Here is a 12321-nt window from a genome sequence, read left to right on the forward strand (position 1 = left end):
AGTATAGCCCAGTAAAAATATTAGGTAGGGGGAAAATTAAAGGAGGAAGCCAGGCACAAGGGGCTGGAGATGGGCGCTAGCGATGGATTTGTTTCGTCTTCTACTCTTCGTCAATCGCTCGGCCGCTTGGGAATAACTTGGATTATTGTTTGTTGACTCATTGTCGCCGCTGTGCGCGGCAACCTGGTGTTGCGCCGCCGCAGCCGTGCCAGCAAGCCGCCCATGAGCCATCTGGCATCTGCTAGACCGTGAGGCGTGACCATCGGCCATCCGTAGTTCATTTCCCCATTGGCAAATCATTTTAGTGTCTTCATTATCTGCGAAACCGCGACCGTGAGTTCATCTAGTCACAAGTACGTATTCATCCATCCAATTATCGGCTTCTTTTTACTGTATCTCTGTAGTGTTGTGTGGATTTTGATATTGAGATTTATACCCTTGCGAAAAAATGTAGTCATTGTCAAGGGCATTTAGACGGTTCCTTCCCTGTAAAAGATTTCAACCTAGATCTTGATGATCAAAGTGGCCACAAAACGATGTTTCGGGTCTGCACATGATATCAAGTAATATATTGATTTCTCTGTTCAACATTTTTTCCTAATTAATGAAATTTACATCACTATCCTCATTATATATGGGGCTTGGAACATGGTTCTAATCCTTCATCAAAAAGCAAAAAATCTTATAGAAAAGAACATGCATAAAGAGGCATTGGATGCATCGATGTTGGCGGAGGTAAGCATTACTACTCTATGTGATTTTTTTCCTATTGTAAGAAGCATGTGCATCCTTTAGATAGCTACATATTGAAGGAAAAATAATGTGGTCTAATGTGGTCTATGTAAATGTCCCAAGAGGTTTATATTAAGGGACCCCGGCTTCTAGGTTCGCCCTGGGCCCCCAAAATCTCTTGACCGGCCCTGGCTCCCATTTTACATACGCCTCATGCTTCTCCAAGTCCATGTTCTCCCTCTCAAGCTGCAACTTGTTGTTCACCCTCTCCAGGTCCCAATCCATCTTCTCATTTTGCAAATTGAAGACGAGCTTGTACCTTTCCTCGGTGTAAAAATGCCCATCCATGTGGCGGTCATTTTGCTCACCGTAGCACAAGGTTGGAAAAAGCGGTAGGCGTAAGCGAGGCGGTTGGCCTTCTCCTAGTGCCTAGGCGGTGTCTAAGCGCCCTAGGCGTGGCCTAGACGGTGATATAGTTTTTACTCGTAGTGCATTTGTGACTATTATATGGGTGTTGATATTAGTTTAGGGCATATAAATAAGTTAATTACCGTCTACTTCCATTGGAATATAACCCGTTTGGCATATCAGTGTAGTATGTGGCATGATTTCTTGCTTGGGTAGGCAATTCCTTGCTTGCCCTGCTTAGACCTCCATTTACGCCCTAGGCGAGGCGTTTGGCCATTGCCTAGCGCCTAGGCGTGCCTAAACGGCCCTACCCTTCTCCCAGTTGTTTCCCATCACTTTGTGGTTCTCCTTTGGCATGGTGGATTCTTCCTCCCCCTCCAACTTCCTCATCTTAGTCATCCAATCCAATGGATTGTTGGGAGATTGAGCCATCGTTTTTCCTCAAGTTCTTGTTGTCGTTCTTGAGGGCATCGATGAGTTGTTGCCACTTTGGTTTCCCATTCAATTTCAACAAACAATGGCACATAGTGAATGACTTCCCCTTGGTTTGTTGGTACGAAGTGGCAGCCAACCCCATCTAGCAAACGAGAATCACACATGAGAATGCAACAAACAAAGCTAGCAATGCAAATGATGATAAAATGAAGGAAGTCAACTGACACAACTCTTGATCCCAACACCACTTTGGTTCCGGCCAACCACATAAGAATAGTAGCTGCAAAACTTGTCCACTCTCTCGTGGATGATGGACCATCTATGTTGGAGACAAGCCTCATTGCGGGTGGTATGGATCAGGGCATGACTCCACATATTCCTTATGTTTATGGTCAGGCTTGCGGACATTTTCCCAATACTTGTTTCCTTTTGCTTGGTGATACATCTCTAACGTATCTATAATTTCTTATATCATTTTTTTCTGGACTAACTTATTAATTTAGTACCCAGTGCCAGTTTCTATTTTTTCTTGTTTCTGGTTTCACAGAAATTGCATATCTAGGAAGGTCCAAATACAATGCCAATTTTTGAAGATTTTTTCTCGACAATGAAGGACCCTAGAAGCTTTGGGAGAGGTCGATGGGACCCACAAGCCAACAACATGGACATGTGGTGTGGCCAGGGGGGTGGTCGCGCCACCTGCACATGTGGGGGCCCCTGAGCCTCCGTTTTATCTAATTCCTCCACCAATAAATCATATAATTCCCGAAACCCTCATAAGCGAACTGAAAATAATTTTATCACCGCCGCAAGCCTTTGTTCCGGTGCTCAGCCGGAGGGGGAAGCCACCATGGGAGGCCTCTTCATCAACCTTGCTACTTCTGTGATGATGTGTGAGTATTTCCTTTAGTCTCTCTCTCTCTCTCTGTCTGTCTGTCTCTCTCTCTCTGATCTTCTTTACAATGATCTCCTATAAGATCAATTTGATGTAAATCTTGTAGTGTGTTTGTAGGGATATGATGATTTGTGGATTTGTGATCAAATTGTTCATTGAATATAATTGAATCTTTTGAAGTTTCTTTGCTGTATAATTGAGTAGCTATGTATGCTTTCGGAGTTATTTGTCTGCTCTACCGAAGATAGATCGGCGTGAAAGCATTTTTGGGTGAAAAATATGGACCGCGTGACGAGTGTGGCCTGGTGCCCGCCGCTGCTATTCGGGGGAAAAGCAGTGACGGAAGCTGCAAAGGCCCCCCCACTGCTAATACAATACTTCACCGCCTTACACACACAACTCCATTTTTAAAATCATTTGAATTTCATACTTATTCCATGATTAATACACACCATACAAAGACCCATTCTCAAATTTGGCCACTTTTCATGTTGGTCTGCTATTTTGGAGGTATTAACTAATTTACCAACCAGTAAAAATGACAAAACGCTCTTTGGTGCAAAATAACATGCAAACTAGCTACTATGAAAATTTTCTATGATTAGTACACACCATCGAAAGCCCCAGGATCAAATTTGATACTATTCTAGGTTTATTAAATATGATATTCTTAGGAATTTTTGGACCTGACTTATGTGTGAATACCGGGACAAGCTTATAGGTGTCCTCAAGCTCTTATGAGTGGCGGGCACCACCAGGTACAGTGGCATGCATCAATTAATACCCGTCACAGGTATACTCTTCCAACTTAGCCTGCCGGATGGAAAGGGCAGTGGTGGGCCCTACCCAAGTGCCCGCCAATGGTTTTTCATAAACCAGTGCCGGGCATGGAATACGCTAACGACAACTATATTTCGGCGTGCCATGCCAAAAAGTTTCCAAATTTTGATTTTTTTCCAGTGGTGTGGGCTTACAGCCGCCCACCACATATGTCTTAAATAAGATAATTCTTTAAAATCATTGCAGACCAACCCAAAATAGTTCCAAATTTTACCATGGGGCTTTCAATGATGTGTGTTAATCATGGAAAAAGTTTGAAGTTGAATTGATGTATAAAAGTTGACATCAGTTAGGTAGTTGACGGTTTCCCTTCGAAACAGGTACACTTCGATGAAGAGTGTTTAGTTTGTATATGAAGTGCATGAAGTTTTTGTCGTAACACAAGGAACATTTTACTAAACCCCACAAGGGTCCTATGAAGACATGATACCAACTTCCATAAATTTCCGAGTTAGTTTGCTCCCTCAAAGTTTTTTTTTTGGACTTTTTAGTGTGGCCGCAAAAGCAGTTACTACTTCTAAAATAGGAAACACACTCAAAAGTGGCAAAATTTGATCATGGGGTTTCCAATGGTTTGGTTTAGTCATGGAATTTTTTTTGAAGTTGATATGGTTTAAAAAAGTGGATTTCTTGGTGGAAGACAACAGTTTCCGTTCAAAACGTAGATACTTCTCTGGACAGTGTTTAGTTTGTACACAAAGTGCATCATGTGGCAAAGGTTGAACATGTGAGTTCCAATAGTGTGTGTTAATCATGGAAAAGGTTTCAAGTTGAAATAATGTACAAACATTTAATTATGTACTAACAAAAATTGACAACAATTATTGTGGCGGGCACCCTAGACGGCCCGCCACTGGTGTATAACTTTGTTGTGGCAGGCCCCTATACCCGTCCGCCAGTACTCTCTCTCCACACTTACCCTCTTCCGCCCGCCCACCCAACCAAGATTCATTTTCATTTGTCTTGTCGGTTCCTCTCCTCTTCCCCTCCATGCGCGCCTGAATTCTGCCGCCGTCCCTCCGATCCGCCAGAGGCTCCTTCAACGCCATCCGCCACCGGATCTTCCTTCCACGCCGTCCGCCGCCTTGACTGCTGGAACCATCGTCCTTCCATAATTCCGTCTACCGGAGCTGCTGTCAACGGTATACTATCTCCCCTCCCGCCCGTCGTTGCTCTTGATACATTATAGATTGGCTTTAATTAGGTAGGGTTAGGGTCTGCCTCTAGATTGTTTCTAGATTAAATTAGGCTTTAGATAGGGTTTGGGTTTACCTCTTCATACTTCTTAGTTCAATGTAGGCTTAAGGTAGGGTTAGCCTCTAGATAATTGTATTTGCAATGCAATAGACAGTGGCAATGTTGTTTGAATATTTTTTTTGCATTGCAATTGAGAGTGGCAATGTTATCCGTCCTCCGTTTTGTACATGTACTATTTCATTTGCAGGGATGTACTATATTATTTGCAGGGATTCAACAACGAGTGCCAATGTTTTGGCGAAACATTTATTCATTTCTGTTTTGCCAAATTTTTGTCACTCAATATGTTCACTTTTGAGGCAAAGGTCATGCCAAATTTCATTTCTGGCACTCAATATGAGTGGCATTGTAATATCTCACATTGTTCAAGTGTATGGGATCAGCTTATTTAATTTGCTTACATATGACTCGAATTGAGTTAAATTTTCTTACATATGACAAGTGGATGGGCTTAGGATGCTATTTACAGGTATTTTAAAATGAGTGCCAACGTTTTGGCGAAACATTGAATAACTTCTATTTCGCCAAATTTCTTGTACTTAATATGTTCAATATTCAGGAAAGGTCATGCCAATTTTTTACCCTTCTTAGTCGCTTCCTCTTCTCAATATTACTTCCATAAGCTAGTAGTCATGTCAACTATTTAAAATTGATAAGTGATTCATAATGATTATTATGGATCATGGGGCGTAAGATGTGCCATTTTTGCAAAACTCCATGTATGGACAGTTTGCTAACTGCAGTACAATTTGGGCTCTTCTTGAAGGATGGATTTGAAAAATCAGTGGTAATGGTCTTTAACTTCAATTAGTATTCATTTATAGCCATTTTTGTAATTCTTTTACTGACTATTAGTGATTATTAACTATTGCATAGTGTATCCCATGCAACGTAAGGGTTGACTTCAACAATTTATCCAGCAACACTATGCACTTTGAGGCTGATAATGGGCGCACATTCGAAGTATATAAGTGCGTAAACAAAGGGATAGAACCATCATATGCGGTGATGGATGGAAGAAGTATATTTCACAAAATAACCTCACGGAGGGAGTACATAGCCTTTTCCTTGAAAGGAGCTGTCAGCATGTTAAGGACTCTATATTTCGCTAGCCAAGATGATGAGGTTGACGAAGATGATGAGGATGACTAGGATGATGGGAACAACCAAGATGACGAGGACATCCAGAATGATGAGGATAAGCAAGATGATGAGGATAGTGAAGATGATCACGATTATGGTCCATTCAATTCTGCAATTTTATCTCAAAGAATTAAGAAGCTTACTTAGGATAAGATCGTAAATGTCATCGTGATGCTACCATCGAGTGTGGCCTTCTTGGGGAAGCCCTTTGTGCACCATTTACTAATACCAACCTTGTCAAAAACATGATGTTGAGATGTTTTGTATTCTTTCATATTTTTTTGTTCATAACATATACGTGCTCTCTATTTTCTCTTAATCACAGGGAAATTCAGAAATTACCTATGAAGATCTTTTTCGGAGTGGACATCTCTGCCGTCCGCAAAGCTGGAGTACGTCGTGGACCAACAGGGGGTGTCACCAGCGTTCAATACGAGACAAAAATAGACGGAGACATATCCTTCTACGAGGCCGGCTGGCGGAAGTTCATGACGGGAAACAAACGACTAAGGGTTGACACACCGGTGATAATCGCCATAAGGAACAGCAACCGCAACGACTTGCATATGATGGTTCTCGTTAACCATGTTTAGAAATAAGTTCCAAGTCATGAATATATTAACCGATGAACTGTTAGTTAGTATGTTAATATGGATGTGATACATTGATGTTTGTTTGTTAAGTGGAACAAATTTGAAATGTTACTTAATTAGTTTGTCGATTCCAAAACGGATTGAGTATGGTGCGGTTATGCTGAAAATTGTATGACTATATATGTGAATTAACCTTTTGGAAGTAATGCGCGTTAACACACACCATCAACAAATAGGGTTCTCTCTAGACGACAATGTTAGTAGTGGGCGCTACACCACAACCGCCACTGCTAACACGTCACCAGTGGCCGACGACAACATGCTCCTATGGCGGGTAGTAAAGAACGCCCACCACTGCAATATATCCACCAGTGAGGGCGAGCGCCCGCCACTGATGCGGTATTAGTAGTGGCGGGTGGTCAGTGGCAGGCGCCCCTGGGATCCTGGCCTCCCACTGCTAGGCATTCCTGCAGTAGTGGTGGCAGGCTTCTCTCAGTGCCCGCCGCCGCTAACTTCTGAATATTTTGTAGTTTTTGGCGTGGGCTACCGAAATTTTTCTATGGCGGGCATAACTTCGCCCGCCACTATTGCGTTATGTACCAATGGCAGGTGAATCTAGGGCGCCCGCCACTGGTAGTTTTCATCACGCGGGCAAATTTGGAAGATTTTCTGAGTGGCGGGTAACTACTTGTGCCTGCCACTGTTGTGCCAATTCTAGTGGTAGTTATGATTTGTTACCCATCACTGCTATTTTTCCAAAATGGCAGTGGCGGGTTCCTGACCATGCCGCCACTAATTTGAGGCCACCTATAAGCCTTTTCCCGGTGATACTTGGGACGCCAACGTAAGAAACCATTTTCCAATGATAGTTGTGTTGATCACGATAGTGCATGACTATTTCAGTGACAAATATGTATCCAGCCAGTTGTGCCACAAACACCAAGGATGTGTTAAGTGTATGGATGATATACCTTTTTTTCCAACTAAGGCAAGCACTGGTAGAAAAAGAGGCTTCCGTCCAGCCCCATTAGTCGCGAAACTGTAGGAACCGCGACTAATGAAGTCTTTAGTCGCGGTTCGGCAGACGAACCGCGACCAAAGGCCTGGGCCCAGGGCGCTCGGTGGCCAGCTGGTGCACGTGAGGGGCTTTAGTCGCGGTTGGCCAGGCCAACCGCGACTAAAGGTGCGCAAAGGCCTTTAGTCGCGGTTGGCCAGGCCAACCGCGACTAAAGCTCCTCCCCTATATATACCAGTTCAGCACGCTCACTTAGCCATTTGGTGCCACTTCTCTTCACAAGCTTCACAAGGGGGTGTAGGTTTGCTTTTGGTTCCTCTTATGCACACAAGGTGTTTGATGAAATGCCCTAAGAGGGTGAAACAAACATGATATGAAGTGTTGGAGCCACACTTGAGGTTCCTCATTTATTTTTTCCTCCTCGATCGCGGTTAGCAACTTGAACCTTTCATGCATGTGTGTCATTGATAAAATATGCATGTGTGCAGTTCATTGTTTAATTTATATTGTGTCACACCCTAGCAAGTCATGCATTAGAGTGTTGCATCATGTTTACTCTTTCATCAGAAACTTGAAATGGGGATCTGTGAAACCCTCAGAACCATTTTGAAAATGACCCAAATAAAAATTTCTCCAAAAGGATCCAAGAAAATGCTCATGTTGCTCTCTGAAAATATTGGACAGAGATAAAAATCAAACCAATATTTTTAGTGGCTCATGGACATTTATTTTGGGCATTTGGAATTAATGCATAAATATTTGCATTGGAAATATATTAATTATATATATTAATATATGCCCAAATATTATGCCAATTATAAAAGAGCTCTGGAATAATATAAATAGCTCCTGCAAAAATTGGCATAAGTTAAATAAATGATTTAATATATTATTTAAATCAAAACAAATGTCAGAAATTAAAAAACAGAAAAATATATAACAGGAGGAGCTTACCTGGGCTCCTCCACTGTGCGGCCCAGCCAGCTGGCTGGCCCAGCCGGCAGCCGGCCCAGCCCACCTCCCTCCTCTGTCGTCTTCGTCCCGACAGAGGGAGGGGAGTGTGGCCGGCGCGCGCGCGCGCCACCGCGCCACGCCACCTGCTCGCCTGCTTGCCTGGCCTCCCCTCCTCGCTCGACGCCCTGGACGACGCCACGCCCTCCCCCCTGCTCTCTCTCACTCTTCCCCCGGCTCTCCTCTCCTCTCCCTCGCTCTCTCTCTCACACGGCCGAGCACCGCACTCGCCGCCGTTCGCCATAGCCACCGTCTCCGACCACCCCTCGCTCCCCCGACTAGCTCAGGAGCTCCGCCTCGACTCCCTCTTCCTCCCCACCGCTCCACAGCTCCCCGGAAGCCCTGCATCGCCGCCACGTCGCCGTTCCCCTCTTCGGGCTCCGGCCACCGTCGCCGTCGATTCGCCGTCTCCAGCGCGTCCCCGAGCCCACTTCGACGCCCACTGCAACCGCGGTGAGCTACGCCACCGTTTCCCCCTCTCCTTCCCCTCGTTCCCTCACCGTAGCCACCTCCCCACCACGGCCGAACCTCCGCCGTCGCCGACCTCGCCGTCGACGCAGCCCCGGTGACCATTTGGTCACCCCGGCGAGCCCAACGAGTTCGCAAGACCCCGTAGAGCATCCCTAGCGCCTCGCTTTGCTCGACTTCGAGCTCCAGCACCGTTCCCGTGCACGACCGAACCCCGGCGGCCGCAGCCGAGCTCGCCGCCGTCGACTCCGGCCACCCCGACCCCAACGGGCCCCGCCAAGAGCTGCGGGTTGGCCTCAGCTCCACTCCGGTGGTCTCCGCGGCCCCTCTGGTGGCCGAAATGACCAAAACCACTTCCGCCGCCGCGTCGGGCTCGCCGGCGACTAAACGCCGGCAGCCGACATCCACTTTGACCACGGGTGGGCCCTGGTTGACTCCCCTGAGTCAATGACAGGTAGGGCCCAGCCCTGCTAATTAAACAGGATTAGTTTTAATTAAGTTTTAATTAAAATAATCACCCTGACATGCGGGACCCACTGTCAGGTTTGACCTGGACCAGTTCCGTTGACCTGCTGACATCACACTGACGTCAGGCTGACGCAGTAATTGATTTTCTGGATTTAAATTAAATCAGGAAATTCCAGAATATTATTTAAACTTCAAAAATTCATAACTTTTATTCTGTAACTCCAAATTGGACAAATTATATATGAAAAATGATCAGAAAAATCCAATCTATCCATCTGTACTATTTTCATGCATGATCAAACAAGTTAAATTGATGTTTTAAGCAGAACAAGAAAAGGCACTTAAAAAGGCCATATTTGAATTTGGAATTTGAATCTTTGATTCAAATTTGTTCAAACCCTTCTGGTTTTAGTTGCATTAGCCCAATACACTCATATTGCCATGTTTCATGCATGCATCATATTGTTGCACATTGTTTGGTGATGTTTGTGTATCGGTGCTCTCTGCGGCAGGTTCTGTCCCCGAGGAGTACCGTGATTACCCTAACGAAGAACCGTATCAGTGCATCGAACCATCAGGCAAGCAACCAACCATTTGATCATATCGATACAATCCCATGTTCTCGCTCCTGCTCTCCTTTACTGCATTAAGACAACGCGTTTCAAACTGCTGTGTGCTACGGTAGTTGAACCCATTTCCTCTGCATGACCTGTCATTGCCACAGTAACTAGATGAAACCCACTAGCATGTGTAGGAGTTGATTGAGCCATATGTATGTGTTGTTCCTACCTTGCTATGCCTGCTATGCTTAGAGTCGTGTCAGGTCTGGTTCATCTGGGTGATGGGCTAGAGTGAAATGTTTATGTCGGTAGTGAGAGTGGTGTGGTGAACACGATTTGGTAAAGGTATCGATGAGAGGCCATGTAGGAGTACATGGTGGGTTGTTTCATTGAAGCCGACCTTAAGCACTGAGATCTGTATGTGTGATTTAAGAATCAGCTACTACCATGCATTGGGCCCGAAACCAATGGACCCTCTCGGCTTCTTATTCACCCTAGTTCTCCGTCCAGGAGTTGCAAGTAGTTTCTGGTGTTTGTAGCCTACTGGAGGTCGTGGACAGCGCTGACCGTAGGGGTGGGCTGTGATGCGGTAGGTACGTGGCACGGTGTACCGAATACCCGTTAGGTATCTCGGGAACCCTGTTCACATCGTTCGGGGCCGTATGGGAAACCTCGGCCGGACTCCCTGCGGATGGAACCTGAATAGGCGATAAACCTGGACTGGAGGCTTAGGTGAGTAGGTAGGTCGTGGCCGCCACCCACGTTGGGCTTCCGCTTGAAGGTTGCCGAGTACATGTCGTGTAAACGACGGTAAGTGGTGAGAGCGTGTATGAAGAAGTACACCCCTGCAGGGTTATCATAATCTATTCGAATAGCCGCGTCCGCGGTAAAGGACTACTTGGTTGCCTATACAGTTCATAGACAAGTAATGGAAACTGTTAAAAGCCTCAAGATAAGTGTGAGTGCCGAGGATGGCTCTTCCGTAGGAAGACGGAGGCGGATCCTCGGTAGTGTATTGAATTGGTGAGTAGTGGACTCGTGTGCGCAAAACCATTTCAAGTTGGAGTATCGTAGGATAGCCTAGCCAAGAGTCAAAGCTGGCTTGCTGCAATAACTCCACCAACCCTTTTGATACTATGCATGTATGTAGGATCTGATGTAAGTCTTGCTGAGTACCTTTGTACTCATGTTGCTATAATCTACATTTTTACAGAAGACGCTGCAACCCCTTCTGATGGGTTCTATGTAGACGTTGACATCAACGAGTAGGCTAAAGACCCAGGTGGTGATCCTGAGCTTGTGATGGACCACGTAGTATAGCTAGGCTTTCCAAGCCTCTTTTATTTTACTAGTTGTCTGTACTCAGACAAGTTACTTCGGTTGCTGGTTTGTATGACTGTATGACTTGTATGTGGGGTCGTGAGACCCGTACCTTTGTGTATGTTATGTATGGCTCACTGAGCCTTAAATAAAGTACTTGTGTCATAGAGTCATGTTGTGATGCTTCGTTGTATTAGCACATATCGAGCATATTGTGTGTATGATTGAAATGCTTGGTATGTGTGGGATCTGACTATCTAGTTGTTTATCTTTAGTAGCCTCTCTTACCGGGAAATGTCTCCTAGTGTTACCGCTGAGCCATGGTAGCTTGCTACTGCTCTGGAACACTTAGGCTGGCCGGCATGTGTCCTTCTTCGTTCCTGTGTCTGTCCCTTCGGGGAAATGTCACGCTTTGAGTACCGGAGTCCTGTTAGCCCGCTACAGCCCGGTTTACCGGAGTCCTGTTAGCCCAGTGCTACAGCCCGGACCCACTTGCTGATGACCGACACGTTCGAAGCTGGGTCATGGATGCCTGTCCCTGTAAGTCTGTGCCACTTTGGGTTTACGACTAGTCATGTCAGCCCGGGCTCTTTATCATATGGATGCTAGCGACACTATCATATACGTGACCCAAAAGGCGCAAACGGTCCCGGGAAAAGGTATGACGACACCCGTGGGGATACCGTGCGTGAGGCCGCAAAGTGATATGAGGTGTTACCAGCTAGATCGATGTGACATCGAGTCGGGGTCCTGACATATTGTTTGTAGCTAGTTAGTTTAACAAATGCATGATGGTTAATTATATATTTTATATTATAATAATGCAGATGAATCGGCAATGGATGTACGGTAACCGACTCTCCGGCGAGTTCACTACGGGTTTGAAAGATTTCCTCGTAGTGGCTAATGCGAACAAGCAGGGGGGTTTTGTTATCTGTCCATGTGTTATCTGTAAGAATCAGAAGGGTTACTCTTCCTCAAGAGATGTTCACATGCATCTGCTTCGGCACGGTTTCATGCCAAGCTATAATTGTTGGACCAAGCATGGAGAAAGAGGGGTTATAATGGAAGAAGATGAAGAAGGGGATGATTTCATCGATGAAAGCTATCTTGCTCATTTCGGTGATACTTTCATGGAGGATGCTGAAGGTGAAGGGGAAGGTGAAGAAGAGGCAC

This window comes from Triticum dicoccoides, chromosome 1A (assembly GCF_002162155.2).
Source record: "Triticum dicoccoides isolate Atlit2015 ecotype Zavitan chromosome 1A, WEW_v2.0, whole genome shotgun sequence".
NCBI lineage: Eukaryota > Viridiplantae > Streptophyta > Magnoliopsida > Poales > Poaceae > Triticum > Triticum dicoccoides.